Source organism: Pelophylax lessonae (genome assembly GCF_965119305.1).
Source record: "Pelophylax lessonae genome assembly, chromosome: 1".
NCBI lineage: Eukaryota > Metazoa > Chordata > Amphibia > Anura > Ranidae > Pelophylax > Pelophylax lessonae.
The window spans coordinates 538,833,021-538,855,213 of record NC_138768.1 but is presented as its reverse complement, the minus strand read 5'-3'; positions in this window follow the sequence as shown (position 1 = coordinate 538,855,213).

Sequence of the window (22,193 nt, the reverse complement as noted above, 5' to 3'; positions counted from 1 at the left end):
TGTTACCACTTTTATTACATTTATTTATATATTGAATCACCATAAGCACCTTGGATGTTTGGATATGCGTTTATTTATTAATTAAAGTAGATAACGTATATGAATTTTAGATGTAGAGTTTATATGAATGTATACATTCACCAATACCAGCTATTTATTGTTTTGATTATATGAATTATTTTATGATATTTAATCAACACATTAGAAATCAGTAGAATTATTTATTAATTTATTTATTAATCACTGAGTCACCTTATACTACACATAACCTCTGAAGCGTGGTACTTCCCCCCCCCCCCCTTTTATTCCTCACAGTGAAGTTCAGGGTAACTCTGGTAGCACAGCAAACACGTAGAGAGAAAGTGAATAACGTGCTGCACTCTAAATTATAATATCCAAAAAGCAATGCACTGCAACTACTCCTTTACATCTAAACCAATCTGTAAACATTTTTTGAACAAATTGGGAAATAAGTACTGCAGTTGTATATTTGGGCAATGTAAACAATTTTAGCTGCTCCCATTATTTTCTGCTCAAACACTGCAGCCAAGCTATGTTAGTAAAGATCAACTATAGCTTGACTTTTTGACTTATTTGACCTATGGCATTTATGTAGCAAAAGTGTTATCTAGAGTTGAGTTAGGAAATGTTTTGATTATAGAAATGATGCAGAAAAGAAAACACCCATTTGGGAATGGCTACCCAAACTTTCCATATAATAGGTCAGCAGCATAAGCTGCCAGAGTGCTCCTTAACAACAAAAAAAGTTTGTGCCAGAGAAGTGCCATAACAACAAGGATGGTCTGTACCAGACGACTTCATTACAACACAAGAACCAAGAACAAAAGACTGTGCCAGTAGGAATTTCACCTGGGAATGACGCTAGCGTCTGATTTTTTGTAATCTCTTGTAGAGTAAAGCCTGAAGTCTTGGTTGCCTCTAGAGATTGTAAAGTCAATAAAACCTGAGATCCAAGGATTAAGGGAGAAGCAAATAGTAATCGGGATCGTTCTTTATTGTAATTGACATGAACTTTTTTAGTGTATCACTATTGTATGGAGACCAATGTTCATGCTCATTCACTAAGAATGTTAGGTCGCATGTGAAGGTGTTATATGTATAGCTGTAAGATTCTGTATGTCTTGTAATGTTTTGCTACAATTGTAAGTAGTCTGTGTGTGTACAACATTATTGTTTAGTAAATCCCATTAATATACTACAGAGATGTTTAGGTTTTTATGCTTCCTTGTTTTTATTGCAAAGTGACCTAAAAAGACAAAAAGCAAAACAATCGTCAATCATGTTGCGATGTAGATCATGTCAACCACAATGAATAACGATCCCGGTTACTCAGTGGGCCTCCCTTAAAATTCATATCATACCGTTATGAAGGATAAGGGTTTGGTATGACTTTGTAGAGGGAACCCCATACATTTTTTTTTTTTTTTTTTGCGGGGGTTAAGCTTTACAGTCCATATAAGATCCTTATCTAGGATTACGTTCTTGTATGGGTGTTGAGAGGAATCCCAGCTGCTTTGTTGACAAGCAGAACAAGTGGCTAGAAAATGTCATTTAACTGCAATATAAATGGTAATTTATTTTGCAATTATCACTTTTGTTTTTGTACATCCTACAGATGTAAAATTTCACAGGCAGGTTGAAGGCACCCCCCAAGTATGTATTTTTTTAAATATATTTTTTATTGAAAAGTTTTTAATGGAATACCGTAAAACTTAAAACTACAATGTAAAAATATAAGGGAAATGAGGTACAAATCAAAATGTGCTTTCACAAAGCAATGTCCAGGGTTATATCAAATAGTGCACTGAGCATCGTTTTCATACCATAATGAGTAAAATATCTTGGAAAAAAAAGAGAGAAAGAAATGAAAAGAGAAGAAAAGAAAAAAACAAAAAACAAAAAAAAAGTGAAAAGAAGAAGGCTCAATGCCAGAAGAATACAATAGCACAGCGGGAGGATTCCCCCTCCACACATATGGTTGAATGAAAAAAAAAAAAAAAACATGTTTAGTAGGCTTTAGCCTACTGGAATTTTTTAGAGCTGTGGAAACCAATGCAAATACAAGATAAGACTGAGAATCCTTAAATCTGCTAAACTTTAGAGAAGGAATAATCTATTTATTAACCATGTATGGAACATGTTTATTCCTTATTGAGAAATCATTATTGACATGGACATTTAAATTGGATGAGGAACTAAAATAGGCTATAGGAGAGCATATAAATCCAGAACACCTTTTTATATGTGTCTAAACTTTGCAGACCCATTAGATAATTCATGGATTAATATTGGTAATAACTTGCTACCACTGTGGAACCCATGAGAGCTTGTCTACAGCAAAAATACAGTATATTTACTGCGGCAGTCAGCCCCTCCTGGACAAAGCGACGTAGTACTACGTTGCTCGCCCAGGAGCCTGCAGGGGGCGAGGGCGCTCTTCAGAAGGCGAGCTCCTGCCCCCGCTCGTTCCCTGACATCCCTGTGCGAGTGACCGGCGGTTCCGATGTCCGCCGGTCACTCGCGATCTCCCGCTGGTGAGGGAGAAAGGCAGGCGGCTAATGTAAACAAAGCCGCCTGTCATTCACCCTGGTGTAACTGCAGAGATCATACGATCCTGCTAGGTAGGATCGTATGTCTCTGTGGTTACATCAAAAGTCATGCCCCTTTACAGTTAGAATCACGCCCCTAGGGACACACTTAACCCCTTGATCACTAATAAAGTTAACCCCTTCCATGCAAGTGTCATTTTTACAGTAACAGTGCATATGTATAGCACTGATTACTGTAGTAATGTCATTGGTACCCCCAAAAGTGTCAAAAATGTTAGTCAGGGTTCCAATCTGTCCGCCGCAATGTCGCAGTCCCGCAAACAAAATTGCAGATCACCGCCAAAAAAACAATAAAAATGACATAAATCTTTCCCTTAGTTAGTAAACACAATAACTTTTGCGCAAAACAATCAAAATGCACTTATTGTGATTTTTTTTACCAAAAATATGTAGCAGAAAACAAATTGGCCTAAAATGTTAAAAAATTTTGATTTTTACATTTTTTTGGGGAATTTCATATGAAAAAATGTGAAAAAAATAAAAATCGCACAGGTGATCAAATACCACCAAAAGAAAGCCCTGTTTGTGGGAAAAAAAGGACGTCAATTTCATTTATAGTGTCACACGACTGCGCAATTGCAATTGCCCGTTAAAGTCACACAGTCCCGAATCACAAAATAGGCCCTGGTCTTTCAGCAGGAAAATCCTCTGGGGCTTAAGTGGTTAAAATGTATAAAGGCCCAAATATTACAGTTGTCTAAACAGCTCCCATTTGGCCTTCTAAATGTCATTATTCACATTTTATTTATTTTTTTCATTATTGATGTGCATAAATGTTTTAGAAACATCTGTTGATCCTGCCAGTTTCAGATTTTTCTGAGACCTACTTGAATAGGGTGAATGCCAGGTTCCAGTGTTACAGGATAGTGGTCACTCTCTTGTATGATTAAAGTGATTGTAAAGTCTCGTTTTTTTTTTTTTTTCTATTAAAATAACAATCATGTTATACTTACCTCCTCTGCGTAGTTGGTTTTGCACAGAGCAGCCCAGATTCTCCTCTTCTCGTGTCCCTGGCTGGAGTTCCTGGCCCCTCCATCCTGTCGAGTGCCCCCACAGCAAGCAGCTTGCTATCTGCAGCTCCGTGTATCCATTCAGACATGGAGCTGACGTTCCACCCCACCCCTCTCTCACCTGATTGGCTAACTGAGTTTGATTGACAGCAGTGAAAGCCAATGGCGCTGATGCTGTGTTTCAGCCAATCAGGAGAGAGAGTCCCGGGTGGCTAAGGCACTCCTGGACATTGCTGGATAGAGAAGGGGCTCAGGTAAGTATTAGGGGGGGGGGGCTGAGGGGAGCTGCTGCACACAGAAGGCTTTTTATCCTGATGCATAGAATTAATTCAGATAAAAAACCTTTTGACTTTACAACTCCTTTAACAGGAAGCTGTGCTTTCTTCAACCAGCTGCAGCCAATGTCCCCTGCTGGCTGATTGACAACTGTTCTGACCACTTAGCAGCTGAGACTGGGACTTTTTGTAACTGACACCTTTGCTAAACAGTATGGTGTGTAATAGAAAGATGAAAAAGGATGGATCACCTGAAATAGGTAATAAAATAAGTAGTACAGGAGGTATTTAGAAAAGCAAAAACTGCTGTGTTAATGCTATTGATAGACAACATCATATACAGTATGTGATGCATCATATATTTTTTATTTTGCCTATAGTTCCACTAAAAAATAGGAAAACGCAGATATGCCCACCCAAGGCTACAGAATACAGGATATTTTTAAAATGACCTTTATCTGAAGATTTTCTAAAACTGGTGCAGTTAGGATCCACTTTTATGTTTTAGCCCTCATTCACACTGAACATTGCTTTGAAATCGTGCGACTTCATCTAAAGTTGCACAATTTCAAAGCCAACTTCAGGGGCAACTTGAAAGACATTTGTCTTTCAAGTTGTGGATTCATGCACAGATGTCTTTTGAAGTCCCCCCAAAGTTGCACTGACTAGGACGGTGCCATTGCCAGCAATAGGCTGCAATTTGACATGCAATTTGACCTGCCAAATCGCGATGATGTGAACGGGGGTTTATTAGTAAAGCTTAATTGAACAAGCTGAAGTTAGAACACACAGCTGCACCAGATTCTGTGTGCTCCAGTTTTTAATAAATCTCCCCATAAAGCCCCTTTCACACAGGCGCCTCTGCTAAGTGGAATCCACTTGGTCAGCAGGAGATCTCCCTGCTGATCCCCACTAAGCAGGCGGATGATAGGTCCATGTCTGCCCTGCTATGCAGAGAGGACATGAGCACAGTCTAAGGGGCAATCGGATGGAAACAAACTGTCCATTTCCATCTGATGCCATCTGATCCAATCTGTCGGACAGATGGGGTATAGGACAACCATTCATCTGATTTTTGTGGATAGGATCGGATTGGATTGCGGCGGAGCGTCAGCGAACATGTGCCACTGCTCCATAAAAGAGACTGGTTCCAACCGATTAGGTCCGCCGTAAAAACTGACAGGCAGACTGACTGACAGGCCTGATCGGACAGCCCATGTGAAAGGTGCCTTAGTGTAGAATTACATCACTCAACCTGGCTGAATGGGGGAAAAGGTGTGTATAGTGTAGGAGAAGAAGACTTGTAAGGCCCCAAGAGTTGCAAATAACCACATTGGGCAAACCAATATGATATGCATCAAATTTTTGCACAAATAAGTTTGCTCCGCTTTACTTGCAGTAGACATTTTGCAAGGTTGTTTCCATGTGCATGTTTCTGTGCCCTTGTTTGTTATTTTTAGCAATGAAAATCATTTCAGCACTGATCTCAATGTTAATGTATTCATGCTTACATTTGACTTTTGAATATACTACAGCTAATTATCATTATGCAGGACGAAAGATCAGAGCCCTAAGTGAGGTGCTCAGTGTGGAAACAAAAAGAGCCCATATCTGTAACTTGGAACCAAGCCACAGATTGAAAAACAGCATGGAAAGAAAGCACAGGCATGATTTTTTTTTTTTAATTTTCCACATTTCATAAATGTTATGAACAAGAGGTAGAGGCTAAAATATTGGGGGAGAGCAAAAAGAGGGCAAATTTTCCCCTTGAACATCTTGTCAATATGTTGGCATGTCTCCTCTTATTAAGATGCCATCCAACTGATAACAAGTCCTGCTGTGTTTTACCAACATAAAAAATTAGACTGGAGACCGAAGAGCGGCAGGTGGCTTTTGGCACCAAGAAATAATCACACTTGATGTGGAAAGTAAAGTAAAAGGAGCCATCTGTTCACTGCAGGAGGACTTGAAAAATCACATTAACATATTGTCACTAACATCATGAAATACACAGTTAATAATTTAGTTATCATGGCAAGCCGCATTGGATGCTTGCTTAGAAAAATGTAAAATGTGAAAGATGTTGCAGTCCTCACCCTTTTGAAAACTATATTTTTGTTCTTGTGTTGCCCAAAACAAAGCTTGCCCCTTGTTGCATGTCAATGACTATGAGAACAGACAGGGTTGTTTTCCTACGGGACAGCGAATGACTTCACTGATTCCCCATACTCTGCAGCTGTCCTTTAATCCACAGTGTTTTTATCTTAATATTCTTTTCATGACTGTCTGACAAATGAATTTAAATGGCAGAAATGGAAAGTCTCTGAACTGCTACACTAACTGTAGACTCATGCAAAGGATGGGCTAATTACTTTGGAGGCAGTAGTTACAATTGCTAAGGATTTGCAATGTCATGTTCCGTGACCTGGAAATGTAGGAAATCTAGGAATATGAGAAACTATTTTAACACAAGAATATGCCTTGTTAGAATTAGGAAAAGTTAGACTTAAAAGGCAAGAAAACATATATTACTCTTTATATAGAAGAGTATTTAATGAAAAATATGAAAATATTTCTGAATCATGTCAGGGATGAAGATGTTTAGATATATGAGTTTAACCACTTTACCACCGGAGGATTTTGCTGTCTTACGTCTGGCCCACTTTTTGCAATTCGGCACTGTGCGACTTTAACTGACAATTGCGCGGTCATGCAACGCCGTACACAAGCGAAATTGACGTCCTTTTTTTCCCACAAACAGATCTTTCTTTTGGTGGTATTTGATCACCTGTGCGATTTTTACTTTTTGCGCTATAAACAAAAAAAGAGCGTTTATTTTGAAAAAATAACAATATTTTTAAAAAAATTTTATATGAAATCCCCCCCCAAAAAATGAAAAAATCAAATTTTTTTAAAATTTTTGGCCAATTTGTTTTCTGCTACCTATGTTTGGTAAAAAAAATCACAATAAGCGTATTTTGATTGGTTTGCGCAAAAGTTATTGCGTTTACTAACTAAGGGAAAGATTTCTGTCATTTTTGGTGTTTGTTTTTTAACGAATAATGGCGGGACTGCGACATTGCGGCGGACAGATCGGACCCTTGACTGACATTTTTGACACTTTTGGGGGTACCAGTGACATTACTGCAGTAATCAGTGCTATATATATGCACTGTTACTTTAAAAATGACACTGGCAGGGAAGGGGTTAATTTTATTGGAGAGGGAGGGGTTAATGTATGCCTGGTGCTTACTAACGTGTGTGGGGGGAGGTGACTGAGTGAGTCATTGACAGATCGCATGTTCAGCTATGCTGAACCATGCTATCTGTCCCTGCCTGTCACTTAGGAGATCCGCCCGCTCTGTTTACACAAGCGGGCGGATCTCCACACTCGATTCCCCAACGATCGGGGAAGAGCAGCGGCGATCTCCGCTGCTTCTCCCCTGGCCCGACTCCCGCTGTGACTGAAAACAGCGGGAGCGCGCCTCCGGCGGCACGCGAGCGCCGCCTACAGGGGGAGGAGTCCAGCGACGTAGGCCTACGTCGCTGGACGATAACGAGCCACATTGCCGCAGTAGCAGCAATGTGAGCAGACGTCAAGTGGTTAAAGTGGCAATGTTGTTAGGATAATTTTCTCCACAAATCTAACTTCCTGTCTGAAAAACTTTAAGAGGTTTTGTGATATCTGTTACCACTATCTGAATAACATTTTCTCAAGCAATGTGCATCACAACTTTTTTCGCACTTTTTTCATCCTTTCTTGCTACTACTCTCCTTTATCATCTTCCTGACTACAGTAAACCCCGCTCCATCACGGGGGTTATGTTCCAGACCCACCCGCGATAAGTGAAAATCAGCAAAATAGAAATACCCTATTTAAATACACCCTAGGCATGTTTTTATAACTTTTACTATACTTTTAAAAGCATTTTAAAGGTCTTTAAACACACTTTTAAAACGATAGAAACACATTTAAACACATAAAAGATATTGACAGAGAGAGCAAGAGCAATGGAAAACACAGAAATGTTTAATTAATAATGAATTAACTAATATAATAATATTAATAGGTCTTACAGAAAAAAAAGAAATACCGGGGCTGCAAAAACTGAACTGCAATATAACGGGGCTTTACTGTACCTGTGTGCCCTCCAGTGATGGCTGCATGGCATGTCTTTGGGCAGGTTTCCGGATAATGGCAGCAGTAGACCATGCCTGCATGAGGTGTGTTAAAACCTGCAATTTCTATTGGAAGCCTGTGTGATAGGGTGACAATACAAAAAAACATTTGGGATTCAGAAACAGTGTTAGCAGTCTCTATCAGAAAGTCCTTGAACATGGACCTTCGTATCAGAATCACCAGGTATTAGTGGCATAACAATAACCATAACAGTCTGCATGGCTCCTGTGGGGCCAGGGGGTGAAAGGGGCATCATTAGTAAAGCTGTTATGGCAATTGAAACATAAAAAATCTATGTGCATGTGAACATAACACATGTCCCTTACTATCTTATTAAGGGTTGCACAGGTTACAGTTGACACTAATTCTGTACCCCCTGTGACATTTCTAGTCAAGAGGAGCTGACATCAGATGTACATGAGGAGGCCTGAGAACCATTCCTGATAGTCACAAATACCCTTTTCAGGATTTACAGTAGGGAATTTTGATTAGCAGTCTTAATAGTATTGATTGAAAGCTTTAGAGCTTCTGGTCATCGTGGACAGCACTGAATATTTTTGTCTAATGAAGTCCTCAGGCTGTGAAATAACAGATTGTCTGCTTACTGCTGCACAAAATTCCCACTATTTAACCACTTGTCTACTGGGCACTTTTAGCCCCTTCCTGTCCAGGCCAATTTTTAGCTTTCAGTGCTGTCAAACTTTGAATGACAATTGCGCGGTCATGCAACACTGTACCCAAACAACATTTTTTTTAACACAAATAGAGCTTTCTTTTGGTGGTATTTGATCACCACTGGTTTTCTAGTTTGTGCTAAACAAATGAAAAAAGACCAACAATTTCGAAAAAAAGAAAAAATATATTTTTTTTTCATAGTTTGTTTTAAAATTTTTCAAACAGGTTATTTTTTCTTCTTCACTGATGTGCGCTAATGAGGCTGCACTTATGGGCACTGATAGAATGCACTGATGGGCACTAATGGGGCAGCACTGATGGGCACTGATAGGTAGCACTGATAGTCACTGATGAGGCAGCACTGGTAGGCACTGTTGAGGAGGCACTAATGAGGCTGCACTGATAGGTGGAACTGATAGGCACTGATAGGTGGCACTGATGGGCAATGAAGAGCACTGATAGGTGGCAATGATAGGCGGCACTGATAGGAGATGATAGGTGGCACGGATGGGCACTGGTAGATAGCACTGACAGGCATTAATAGGTGACACAGATGAGGAGACACTGATGGACACTGATTGGCAGCACTGATTGGCATCACTGATTTGCAGCACTGGTGGGCACTGATTGGCAGCACTGGTGGGCACTGGTCGGCACTGGTGGGACTGTACTGATAATCAGGACACCAATAATCAGTGCCTTGCTTATCAGAGCCGATGTCCCTTTAGCACAAGCCATTATCCTTCTTTCTTATTTTCTTCTCATGCTGATAGCATGAGGAGAAAAAAGCTGATAACTGGCTTGCGTTGACATATGTGATCAGCTGTCATTGGACATTACCCTGATCTGTGATCAGCTGAGCCCTTTGGACTTGTCGATCACAGAACGTGCTGTTCATATGCCGCAGGGGGGTGCGCAGGAGGCGCGATCATGAGAGGACATTAATAGATGCCCTCCTGGCAAAGGAAGCCCACGCTGTAGCCGTCATTTGGCTATAGCGTGGATGGCAACTGGTTAAAGAAGTTTGCGTTAGGATTATAGAGTATTTGTGTGCAGATGTGCTAACAGTTATGTCATAAGATAAAATATTGTGATGATCATTAATATTGCTAATACAGATCTTATTTGCTGTAGAAGTGAGGGGACCCTGAGATCTGAGATGCTGAAAAAGACCGGTGACCTAGTATGGACAGAGTGGTGAACTTAATAATTAATGTCAAAATGAATTCCATGCACTAATGCCCCCCTTTTCCCTGATAACTTCTGTCCACAGTACTGGGCCCTAGCAATGTACTGACTATGCTGCAAGGAATACTGCTACGTGTCGAAGATATAGACAAATTTAAAGTTATTCTTAAAGCTAAACTTTCATTCAAATAAAAAATAGGATATACTCACCAATAATATTGCGCAGAGCAGTCTCTTACCTTCTCTGATCCCCTTTTCTTCTTTTGCCCCCTTAGCAAGCCCCCTACTATAAGGGCAACTGTGTCAGCATGCTCCCGATCCAGGGTGTGTGTCTATAGAAACGGAGAGCACCAGAAAGCCCTGCCCTTGCTCTCTCCTCACTGGAGTTTGACTGACAGCAGCAAGAGCCTATGTCTTATTTTACCCTCCAAATGCAGAAAGGCTTCTTCACAGTAAGAGCTGTGAAAATGTAGAATATACTCCCTCAAGAGCTGGTTCTGGCGAGCTCAGTAGATTGTTTTAAAAAAGGCCTGGATTCTTTCCTAAATTAACAAAATATAACTGGATACTAATATTTTTAGGTAAAGTTGATCCAAGGAATAGCTTGTTGGGGGATCAGGAAGACATTTTTCCCCCACTGAAGCAAATTGGATCATACTTTGCTGTTTTTTTTTTTTTTGCCTTTCTCTGGATCAACTGTGGGTTTAGGATTGTGTATATGAAGGTTTTCAGTTTGAGTTTTTTTTTTTTTTTTCTCTGTGGGTTGAACTGGATGAATTTGTGTCTTTTCTCAACCAGATGAACTATGTAACTATGGCCCCTTTCACACTTAGGGCTCTTTCACACGGTCCGCCTCCGTAGGCGGATCTGTGCTGCTCAGCGGGGATCAATCCGCCGATCCCCGCTGAGTCGGCGGATTACAGCTCCGTCTCCTCTTGCAGTGCGGAGAGGGAGGTGTCAGAGCCCCTGCTGCTCTCTATGGGGAATCGGATGAGAGCGGACCGCCTGTCCGCTCTCACCGATCCGATCCGATTCCTGAACGGATGGAAAAATAGGGTTTTTTGGTGCTTATTGGTTTCTTTGGTGCTTATAAGTACCATTTTTTTTTTTGGCAAGATTAGTCCAGTTTTGAGAGAGTGATTAGTGTGGTTTTTGTGCATGAAATTTGTATATATTTTATATTTTTTGTAATAAAATATATTGTTTTTTTAAAACTTTATATATTGTTACAATGTTCTTGATAGTACCATGAAGGTCCTTAATGCATTAATTATATATTTTTTACATACCTTTAACACCCTTGTCAGCTGACTTCATCTCAACAGTGTGACACAATTAGACACATTTTATAAAGTAGACAATTCAGACTGTCATTGTTAATTGTCACCCACGATTTAGAAAAAAAAAAAAAAATGATCAATGTCTGAGAAAACATGGCTGACAAATGTGGCAACATTTGCATTAGTGGTTAAAGGGAGGAAAGTTGTAGAGGGGAGTCTAAAACCTTTCTTAATCTGGATAATACATTTCCTCAATCTGTTTGATATGTAATTCCACATTATCCACATGATCTTCACCCCATAATTCTTGCAATGCTTTAAAATCTCATGACCTAATTGCCCCCAATCATCATTTAGCTTAAAACATTTTTTATAGTAAGTAGGATAACTTTTCTCAGATTTGTCAATTTTATTAGGAGGGCAAAAGTCCTTGGTTTTGATATTTTTTATGAATTTTTTAATCACAATTATTATTGAGCCTATAATTCTACACATTTGTGCCTTCCAGGGGATATAATGAATCATATTTTTTTTATATTGTTTTTAAACTGGGGTTAGGAATATAGGATACAGTTACTTGAGTAAAGGTATTTTTGATACATTTTCAGATTTTTGGATTTGGATTTATTCAGTGTCTAGTTTTCTGGGATATAAAGCTTTCTATATATTATTGAACTCATTATTTATTTTGGAGTCAAGTTTTTTTTTCCCTGTATATGCCCTCCCTTCCTTTTTTTCTTTGTGGGGCCTTGGGGATTTCCCATTTTTTACAGTAAGGTTTACATTTTCCCATAAATGTATTTACCTCCTTTCCTGTTTTTTTTTTTTAAACCATAATGGACTGTGTGGCCTTTCCACCATGAGCAGCAGGTTTAAAAGTGTGACAGCAGTTTTTATGGAAATATTTAATCTCATTTACTTTTATGTCTACGGTCTCTCAAAAGTTATAGAAAATCCCCTCTTAGACAGTTGGCATTGGAAAAGATGTTTTCACTGGAGAATTTTTATTAACCCCCTGTTTCAGGGACCACTGTAAAATGTATTTCTAAACAGTTTTTGCCCTGGTGGTAATGATCAGCATGATAAATAAATGGACAGTTTCTTCCCAGTGGGGAAAAGGGCAGAAATCAAACCGTGGTTGTGTTTTGGTTTTATATACATGTATAGGAGTTACTCAATAGATTTGTGGTGTGGTCTGGGGCAGGTCATTTATAAATGAACACAAATTTAAGACTAAAGCCCCGTACACACGTACCGATGGTCGGCATACAAATGTTCCTCTTTTCTCCCCGGGATGTCGGTGTCTGCTGAAAAGTGCAAAGACAGCACAAGGACAGCACAAGAATTTTGTCCGCCGACTGCAGAAGTGATGTCATGTAATGGTTAACTTTCCCTGTGTTTTCTATTTTCTGAGCATGCCCAGTCTTGCAAATCTGCGGTCTGTCGGCCGAATTCTGTACTGACAGGCGAACAATCGTCCGTTCTGGTGTCCGCAGACAAAAATTTTCATGTTTGCAAGAAAGACTTTTGTCCGCGGATTGTGCGCAGACATCTGTCGGAGGCACCATACTAACACGCGTACAATCGGCAGATCCTTCGTCCACCGACGTTTGTATGCCGACGATCGGTACGTGTGTACGGGCCTTAAAGCCCCGTACACACGTACCGAATGTCGGACGAACGATCAGCCGTCTTTTGTCCGGTGCTGTCCTGTCAGCTGAAAAGTGCTAAAGACTGCACACGAATTTTGTCGGCCAACAACAGCCGACTGCAGAAGTGATGTCATGTGATGGTTAACTTTCCGTGTGTTTTTTCTTTTCTGAGCATGCCCAGTCTTGCTCATCTGCTGTTTGTCAGCCCAATTCTGTACTGACTGGCGAACAATCGGCCGTTCTGGTGACGGCCAACAAATATTTTAAAGTCTGCACGACAGATTCTGTTCACCCGAAAATGCGCTGTCGGCTGTCGGAAGCATCATACTAACAAGCCTACAATCGGCCGATCGGTCGGCGGCCGAATATTTACGGCCGTCAATCGGTACGTGTGTACGGGGCTTTAGGGGTCTATTTATATGTTTTCACCAAAAATTCACACAAACTTCATACAAGATTCAGATATTTTTCAAACTGAATCTCATATAAAAATGTGTGAATTTTGTGTGAAAGTTGTGTGAATCTTTTGTCATCACTGAAGAGTTCTTATGGATCCATCAATGTACAGTGTTTTAATTCGCAATACTTTCTCTGTGTCATTCCTATTACCCTTACTATACTCTTCAGTGATTTATGACTGATAACCACTGATACCATGGTTAGCAGAGAATAATAGAATATTAAAAGCAGAAAGAGACCAAGTTGTCCATGAAATGTGTCCCTATATTTTATGATTATGATTTTTTTTTATATAAATTATCACTGATTGATAAAAGCTCATCCCTGTGAGTCCTGTAAATACACCTACCTCCTCCAAATCACTGGATAAGATAAATATATACACTACTTAAAAGCCCATTTTATGTACCTAATCTGTGTAAATATGACACTTCGGGTCCTTTCCTCCTCCTCCTACAGCAGAGTGGAAGATTTCCTCTTTGGATAATCATGTCATTTGGTAAACATAAACATTTCTATTGTTCAATGGTAGGCTCCTTTCAGGCTTCAGAAGACTGCACTGTTTGAGCACATTATAAAGAGAGGACTGGACGCACTAGATCACTGTTCCCCACAACCTGAAGAGGCTGTGGTGATGGACATAAAATTTGTGATAGGAAAACTTGACCTGGGACAAGAAACTGCAAAAGTCCAGGTTGGTTTGATCACAATACAGTATTAACACAGGACATGGTTCTTCGAAATGTTCCAGTATAGATAGGAAAGGGGTAGTGGAAATTAATAAACATGTCCATTTGCAACCTTTACTTGCCTTTACTTCTGCTTCTTGGTGCTTTGTCTAACCCAACATCAGTAAGGTGATAATGAGGCCGATTTACAAAATGAGTATAAGACTTGATCTTTAAAAACTCAATCGTGTCCAGGTTTTATAAATGAACAGGAATTTGTTTTAAACATGATTTGTTAATTAAAGAATGTGTTTCTCTTTGGCTTTCTAGACCAGGAGTTCCAAAACTGTGGGTCGCGAGCTCAGTTTGAGTGGGTCACGCTGAACGGACCCACTCAAACTATAGTAAGCCAGAGCCGCTGCCTTTCCATAAAAAAAATGGCTGCGGCTGGCCCAAGTCCACTGCGCATGCACCGTCGCCACCGCATGCACAGTGACGCAGTGGCCGGGCGGCACTATTTTTAAATGGAAGGTGCCTCAGGGATGGGTAAGACAGACCCCTCCTGCACCATGCCCACAGCCCTGCATCTTATGCACCATGCCCACAGCCCATCATCTCCTGCACCATGCCCACAGCCCATCATCTCCTGCACCATGCACACAGCCAATCATCTCCTGCACCATGCCCACAGCCCTGCATCTTATGCACTATGCCCGTAGCCCTGCATCTCCTGCACCATGCCCGTAGCCCTGCATCTCCTGCACCATGACCGTAGCCCTGCACCATGCCCACAGCCCTGCATCTCCTGCATTATGCCCACAGCCCCTGTATCTCCTGCACCATGCCCACAGCCCCTGCATCCCCTGCACCATGCCCACAGCCCTGCATGCCCTGCACCATGCCCACAGCCCTGCATCTCCTGCACCATACCCACAGCTCTGCATCTCCTGTACCATGCCCACAGTCCTGCATCTCCTGCATTAAGCCCACAGCCCCAGTATCTCCTGCACCATGCCCACAGCCCTGCATCCCCTGCACCATGCCCACCGCCCTGCATCCCCTGCACCATGCCCAAAACCCCGCATCTCCTGCACCATGCCCACAGCCCTGCATCTCCTGCACCATGCCCAAAACCCTGCATCTCCTGCACCATGCCCACAGTCCTGCATCTCATGCACCATGTCCGCAGCCCTGCATCTTCTGCACCATGCCCGTAGCCCTGCACCATGCCCACAGCTCTGCATCTTCTGCACCATGCCCACAGCCCTCCATCTCCTGCACCATGCCCACAGCCCTGCATCTTCTGCACCATGTCCACAGCCCTGTATCTCCTGCACCATGCCCATAGCCCTGCACCATGCCCACAGCCCTGCATCTTCGGCACCATGCCCGCAGCCCTGCACCATGCCCACAGCCCTGCATCTTTGGCACCATGCCCACAGCCCTGCATCTCCGGCACCATGCCCACAACCCTGCATCTCCGGCACCATGCCCGCAGCCCTGCATCTCCTGCACCTCCTGCACCATGTCCACAGCCCTGCATCTCCTGCACCATGCCCACCGCCCCTGCATCTCCTGCACCATATCCACAGCCCTTGCGTCACTTGCATCACGTGTGGTGCCTGGTGGATGAAAGAGCAGGACACAGCACTTCTGTCTGCCAGAATCTACACTCAGTGAGTAACCATTTCTATGCAATCAAATTGTATGCCTTTTTTTGTGCCATGTGCCAATTCTATGCCCCTAAAACTTATTGCCATGTTGTGCCACTCTATGCCCCTAACACTTATTGCCATGTTGTGCCAATTTTATGCACTAACATCCCCCTCCCTTTAAAATATGCATTATTATTATTATTATTTGCATTTATATAGCGCCAACAAATTCTGTAGCGTTTAACAATATTCAATTACAAGCAAGTGGGTCCCGAAAAATAACTTTATTCAAAAGTGGGTCTCGGCCCAAAAAAGTTTGGGAAGCCCTGTTCTAGACAGTTCCAAAGCTTTAACATGTGCATATTGTAACAGCTTTTCTGGTTGGCTTAAGATATGGTAACAGACAAAAAGAAACATTATACTGTTAAATTTACTAAAAATGTGGCTCATATCAGTTTAATTATCTTGTTAAGTTACTTATCTAACATGTGGCTGATATATAATGTATAGATTGTGATGGTTCATTCAAAAGACATGCATTTTTGTTTGATGCCTTCACTCGCAATGTAAGAAACGTCTTCTAGCAATGAGTTCCTCATAGCTCTCTTAATTTTTCCTTAGGCAGTGATCAGGCACCCTAATTGCATTATGCTTAACATGGATCTGAACTTTTTGTAAAATAATGATTACAGTATAAGCATACAATAATTTTCATAAATATTAAATGAGTCTGTTCATCTACATTCATACTTAACACATTTCTTACTTTCATGTGATATCCAGTGATTGAACTGCAGTTGATTAACATAAATAATGTAGACCATATGCAAAACCTAATGCAGCACAATAATTAATTATATATTGATATATATACATACATTTTAAACTATCTAATATTAATTTGATATATGCATGTACATTATCATTATTTTTTTCACTTTAACATATTTATTATCACTCTATTAATATTAATAATGTGCTACTATTTACATATTACACATGATAATTAATGTAAATTAGTTTTCTTTACATTCATTTATTATAAACCAGAGCTTACAATTCTGTTTGAACAAATCATGTTTGTATAAGCTTAGAAGTTTTAAAATATCTTTTAATGTGTGATGATTTAAAAACGAATCAAATAAGACTGAATTACATAAAACAATAATATACCTTAATATATTTATGAATGAATATCTATCTATCTATCTATCTATCTATCTATCTATCTATCTATCTATCTATCTATCTATCTATCTATCTATCTATCTATCTATCTATCTATCTATCTATCTATCTATCTCCATATACATACACTGTATAGCTATCAATCTATCTGTATATATATATATATATATATATATATATATATATATATATATATATATATATATATACACATTAAAAGTTATATTAATCAATATTTTGAGACCCATGACAACAACTGTTGGATACAACTGTAAAAGGGATAAGCTGAAAATTCAGTTTTTTTTTTTTTTTCTAATTCCATCAAACTCTGCAGTTCTATTGCTAGCATATTGTTATGTTTTGGGATTTTGCACATTCTAACTCAAACATAATAGATTGTTCAGTCAACTTATAACATTTATAACTACCTTAACTACTTTATTACCAGGCACTTTTATCCCTTTCCTGTCCCAACAAATTTTCAGCTTTCAGTGCTGTCACACTTTGAATGACAATTGCGCGGTCATGCAACACTGTACCAAAACTAAATTTATATAATTTTGTTCACACAAATAGAGCTTCCAAAATGTATTCTGCTACATTTCTTTGATGGAAATAACCCAAATCAGTGTTTATTTATTAGTCTGTAGGAAAGTTATAAAGTCCACAAACTATGATATACATTGCGATGGGAAAGTATTCAGCCCCCTTGAACTTTTGGACCTTTTGCCACATTTCAGGCTTCAAACATAAAGATATAAAACTATTTTTTTTTGAAGAATCAACAACAAGTGGCACACAATCATGAAGTGGAACGAAATTTATTGGATATTTCACACTTTTTTAACAAATAAAAAACTGAAAAATTGGGCGTGCCAAATTATTCAGCCCCCTTAAGTTAATACTTTGTAGCGCCACCTTTTGCTTCGATTACAGATGTAAGTCGCTGGGGGTATGTCTTTATTCGTTTTGCACATCGAGAGACTGAAATTTTTGCCCATTCCTCCTTGCAAAACAGCTCGAGCTCAGTGAGGTTGGATGGAGAGCGTTTGTGAACAGCAGTTTTCAGTTCTTTCCACAGATTCTCGATTGGATTCAGGTCTGGACTTTGACTTGGCCATTCTAACACCTGGATATGTTTATTTGTGAACCATTCCATTGTAGATTTTGCTTCATGTTTTGGATCATTGTCTTGTTGGAAGACAAATCTCCGTCCCAGTCTCAGGTCTTTTGCAGACTCCATCAGGTTTTCTTCCAGAATGGTCCTGTATTTGGCTCCATCCATCTTCCCATCAATTTTAACCATCTTCCCTGTCCCTGCTAAAGAAAAACAGGCCCAAACCATGATGCTGCTACCACCATGTTTGACAGTGGGGATGGTGTGTTCAGGGTGATGAGCTGTGTTGCTTTTACGCCAAACATAACGTTTTGCATTGTTGCCAAAAAGTTTGATTTTGGTTTCATCTGACCAGAGCACCTTCTTCCACACGTTTGGTAAGAATCCCAGGTGGCTTGTGGCAAACTTTAAACGACACTTTTTATGGATATCTTTAAGAAATGGCTTTCTTCTTGCCACTCTTCCATAAAGGCCAGATTTGTGCAGTACACGACTGATTGTTGTCCTATGGACAGAGTCTCCCACCTCAGCTGTAGATCTCTGCAGTTCATCCAGAGTGATCATGGGCCTCTTGGCTGCATCTCTGATCAGTCTTCTTGTATGAGCTGAAAATTTAGAGGGACGACCAGGTCTTCGTAGATTTGCAGTGGTCTAATACTCCTTCCATTTCAATATTATCTCTTGCATAGTGCTCCTTGGGATGTTTAAAGCTTGGGAGATCTTTTTGTATCCAAATCCGGCTTTAAACTTCTCCACAACAGTATCTCAGACCTGCCTGGTGTGTTCCTTGTTCTTCATGATGCTCTCTGCGCTTTAAACGAACCTCTGAGACTATCACAGTGCAGGTGCATTTATACGGAGACTTGATTACACACAGGTGGATTCTATTTATCATCATTAGTCATTTAGGTCAACATTGGATCACTCAGAGATCCTCACTGAACTTCTGGAGAGAGTTTGCTGCACTGAAAGTAAAGGGGCTGAATAATTTTGCACGCCCAATTTTTCAGTTTTTTATTTGTTAAAAAAGTTTGAAATATCCAATAAATTTCGTTCCACTTCATGATTGTGTCCCACTTGTTGTTGATTCTTCCAAAAAAATTACAGTTTTATATCTTTATGTTTGAAGCCTGAAATGTGGCAAAAGGTCGAAAAGTTCAAGGGGGCCAAATACTTTCGCAAGGCACTGTATCTAAAAATTGATCAATCCTGATGTATTGATGGCCTATCTCATCTCTTGAGGCCCTAAGATTCCAGGACAGTAAAAATACCCCAAAATAACAATTTTTTGGAAAGTAGATAGTCCGAGGTAATTAGCAAGAGGCATGGTGGGTTTTTTAAAGTTGTAATTTTTTTTCATACTTTTTTGGAAAATAAAGAAAACATTTCTTTACATACGGTGTACAGCGTCATCATACCAAAAGGGCCTGGTATGGATTTTGAGGGGGGGGGGGGACCCCACACGTTTTTTTTTTTTAAATTTTGGCATGGAGTTCCCCTTAAAATCTATACCAGACCCTAAGGGTCTGGTATAGATTTTATATGTTATATAATAGATTGTGAAAAATATTTATTTTTTCAGAATTGTCGCTCTTTTTTTGTTTATAGCGCAAAAAATAAAAATTGCAGTGGTAATCAAACACCACCAAAAGAAAGCTCTATTTGTGGGAAACACAAGGGCATCAATTTTATTTTGGTACAGTATCGCATGACCGTGTAATTTTCTGTTAACGTAACACAGTGCCGAATTGCAAAAAATGGCCTGGTCGTTAAGGGGGCAATTCCTTCCGGTCCAGAACTGGTTAAAGTGTATATAAATGAAAAAAGTCAAAACATTTTATTTATTGCAATTTTGATCTAATGAGTATGCCTTTTTTCATTTGATTAAAAAAAGACTCTAATACCTGATGATCCTGACAGTGTTTTTATTTCTGCCTCTGCTTTCTGCTCTGTTCTGTCAATGATAACCTTGGATTCAGATGTGTGGTAGTACTGACAAATTTGCATGGTTTAGCCTTGTAAGAAATCTCTTGGACTAAATGCAAAATGGCAGTGATTCTGCAGTCTGCATGTCTTCATAGGTTGACAATCCCATAACCCTGTTCTCCCTCATTTACATGTGAAAGTATAGTTAAATGTTCAATCTTCTGGTATAGCATCATACTATGTATATATAAAAGCTCAAAATTATGCTGCTGCTTTTACATAGGTTGAGGCATGATATTCAACTTCCTGCTGAATAAAGGTTTTTTTTTTTTTTTTTAAACATTTTATTGAAAATTTTTATAGGTATACAGGTAGGGTTATGTTGAATGCATATACAAAAATTAGAGAAAACCGAAATACAGTTTAAACAAACCTCAGTGGTTGTAACAATAATACGTGACAATTGGCACACAGGTAATAACAAAGAACCTATTGAAGCGTACAAGGGAGAAAAGGAACGTAAGCTAGTCCAGGAAGTTAAGGCAGTATGAGCCATAGGGAGGGCGTTTGAGTAGCAAGCAGGAATCGGACTGAGGGCGTAATGCGTGCCCTAAAGGCACAAGGCACAGTGGGATCTCTTGGTCGCATTAGAGGGAGATGCGGTCCATGCGATGGAAACTTAGAAGGCCCCTGGGTATACTAACGGGGGGGCAGACACCCCGAAGGGGAACACAACACTGTGTCTGCGACCCCCAAACGTGCTCCCGAGGGGGCTACAAGAGGACCATGTTCAGAGATAGAGGGAGCAAGCAGAGGGGTATGTGGGAGGGGGCAGATAACTGGTAAGTGCATGTGGACTACTAGGTCGTCCACCCTGCTGAATAAAGTTATATAGAACTTATTGCTTTTGCTCAGAAGTACCAAGTCTCCCTTTCATTATGGTATCATTATGTTTCAGTGGAAAGCCAGCTAGAAGTGTAAAATACCACCTAAATGATGAGTGCCTCATAGGGTATTCTTTAGAATACTCTTTTTTACATTCCAGCTGTGAAACATGGCGGAAGAAGTATAATGGTTTGAGACTACTTTGATTCTTCAGAGATCAGAGGTCGAAGCTATATCAGAAAAGGCTATAACAATTAGGGATGATCGAACGGTTTGGGTCGACCATCGGTTCGACCCAAACATTGGGTGTTCGAAATTCGGCCGAATTCCAAACTTTTTGTGGTAAAAGTTCGGAATTCGGTCACCAGAACCGCACAAAATGCAATGGGACAGGACTTGGGCTTTAAAAGCCCGTGATTGGCCCAGAAACGTCAGTAAAAGCCAATGAGGGGAGCAGGAGTCTGCTAGTAATTGCTGATTGGAGTGACTACGGGGTCCAGAGGCCAATCAGGAGTGAATACGCCCCACAGTATATAACATAGCCTCGCCTAACCTCTAGCACTGTGATACAGAGACTTTTGAAGAGAGTGGAAGCATTAGTGTTTCTCCTGCTGCTTGTAAAGCTCCAGTGTCATTTTGCAATTATCTTCTGCTGTATCGAGCTGTTCTTTTAGTGTGAGGAAAGGGATATGCAGTGTAGTTAGGGTACTATATACCGCTATAGTTAGATTCAATAATCTAGTTTTTGTATGGATACTTTTAAGTGTCAGGGTAACCGGAGTTTAGGGTGACCTGACTCTGCCATGCCTGGGTGACCGAACTCTGCCATGTCAGGGTGACCGTAGTGTAGTTTAGAGTGACCTGACTCTGCCATGTCAGGGTGACCGTAGTGTAGTTTAGGGTGACCTGACTCTGCCATGCCAGGGTGACCGTAGTGTAGTTTAGGGTGAAATGACTCTGCCATGCCAGGGTGACCAAACTCTGCCATGTCAGGGTGACAGTAGTGTAGTTTAGGGTGACCTGACTCTGCCATGTCAGGGTGACCGTAGTGTAGTTTAGGATGACCTGACTCTGCCATGCCAGGGTGACCGAACTCTGCCATGTCAGGGTGACCGTAGTGTAGTTTAGGGTGACCTGACTCTGCCATGCCAGGGTGACCCCACTCTGCCATGTCAGGTTGACCCCACTATGCAGATTTTGGGTTAGGGGTATACATATATATATATATATATATGTGTTTGTGTGTGTATATATATATGTACATATACACACACACACATATATATATATATATATATATATATATATATATATATATATATATATATATATATATATATACAGTATACACATATATTTTTATATATATATATATATATATATATATATATATATATATATATAC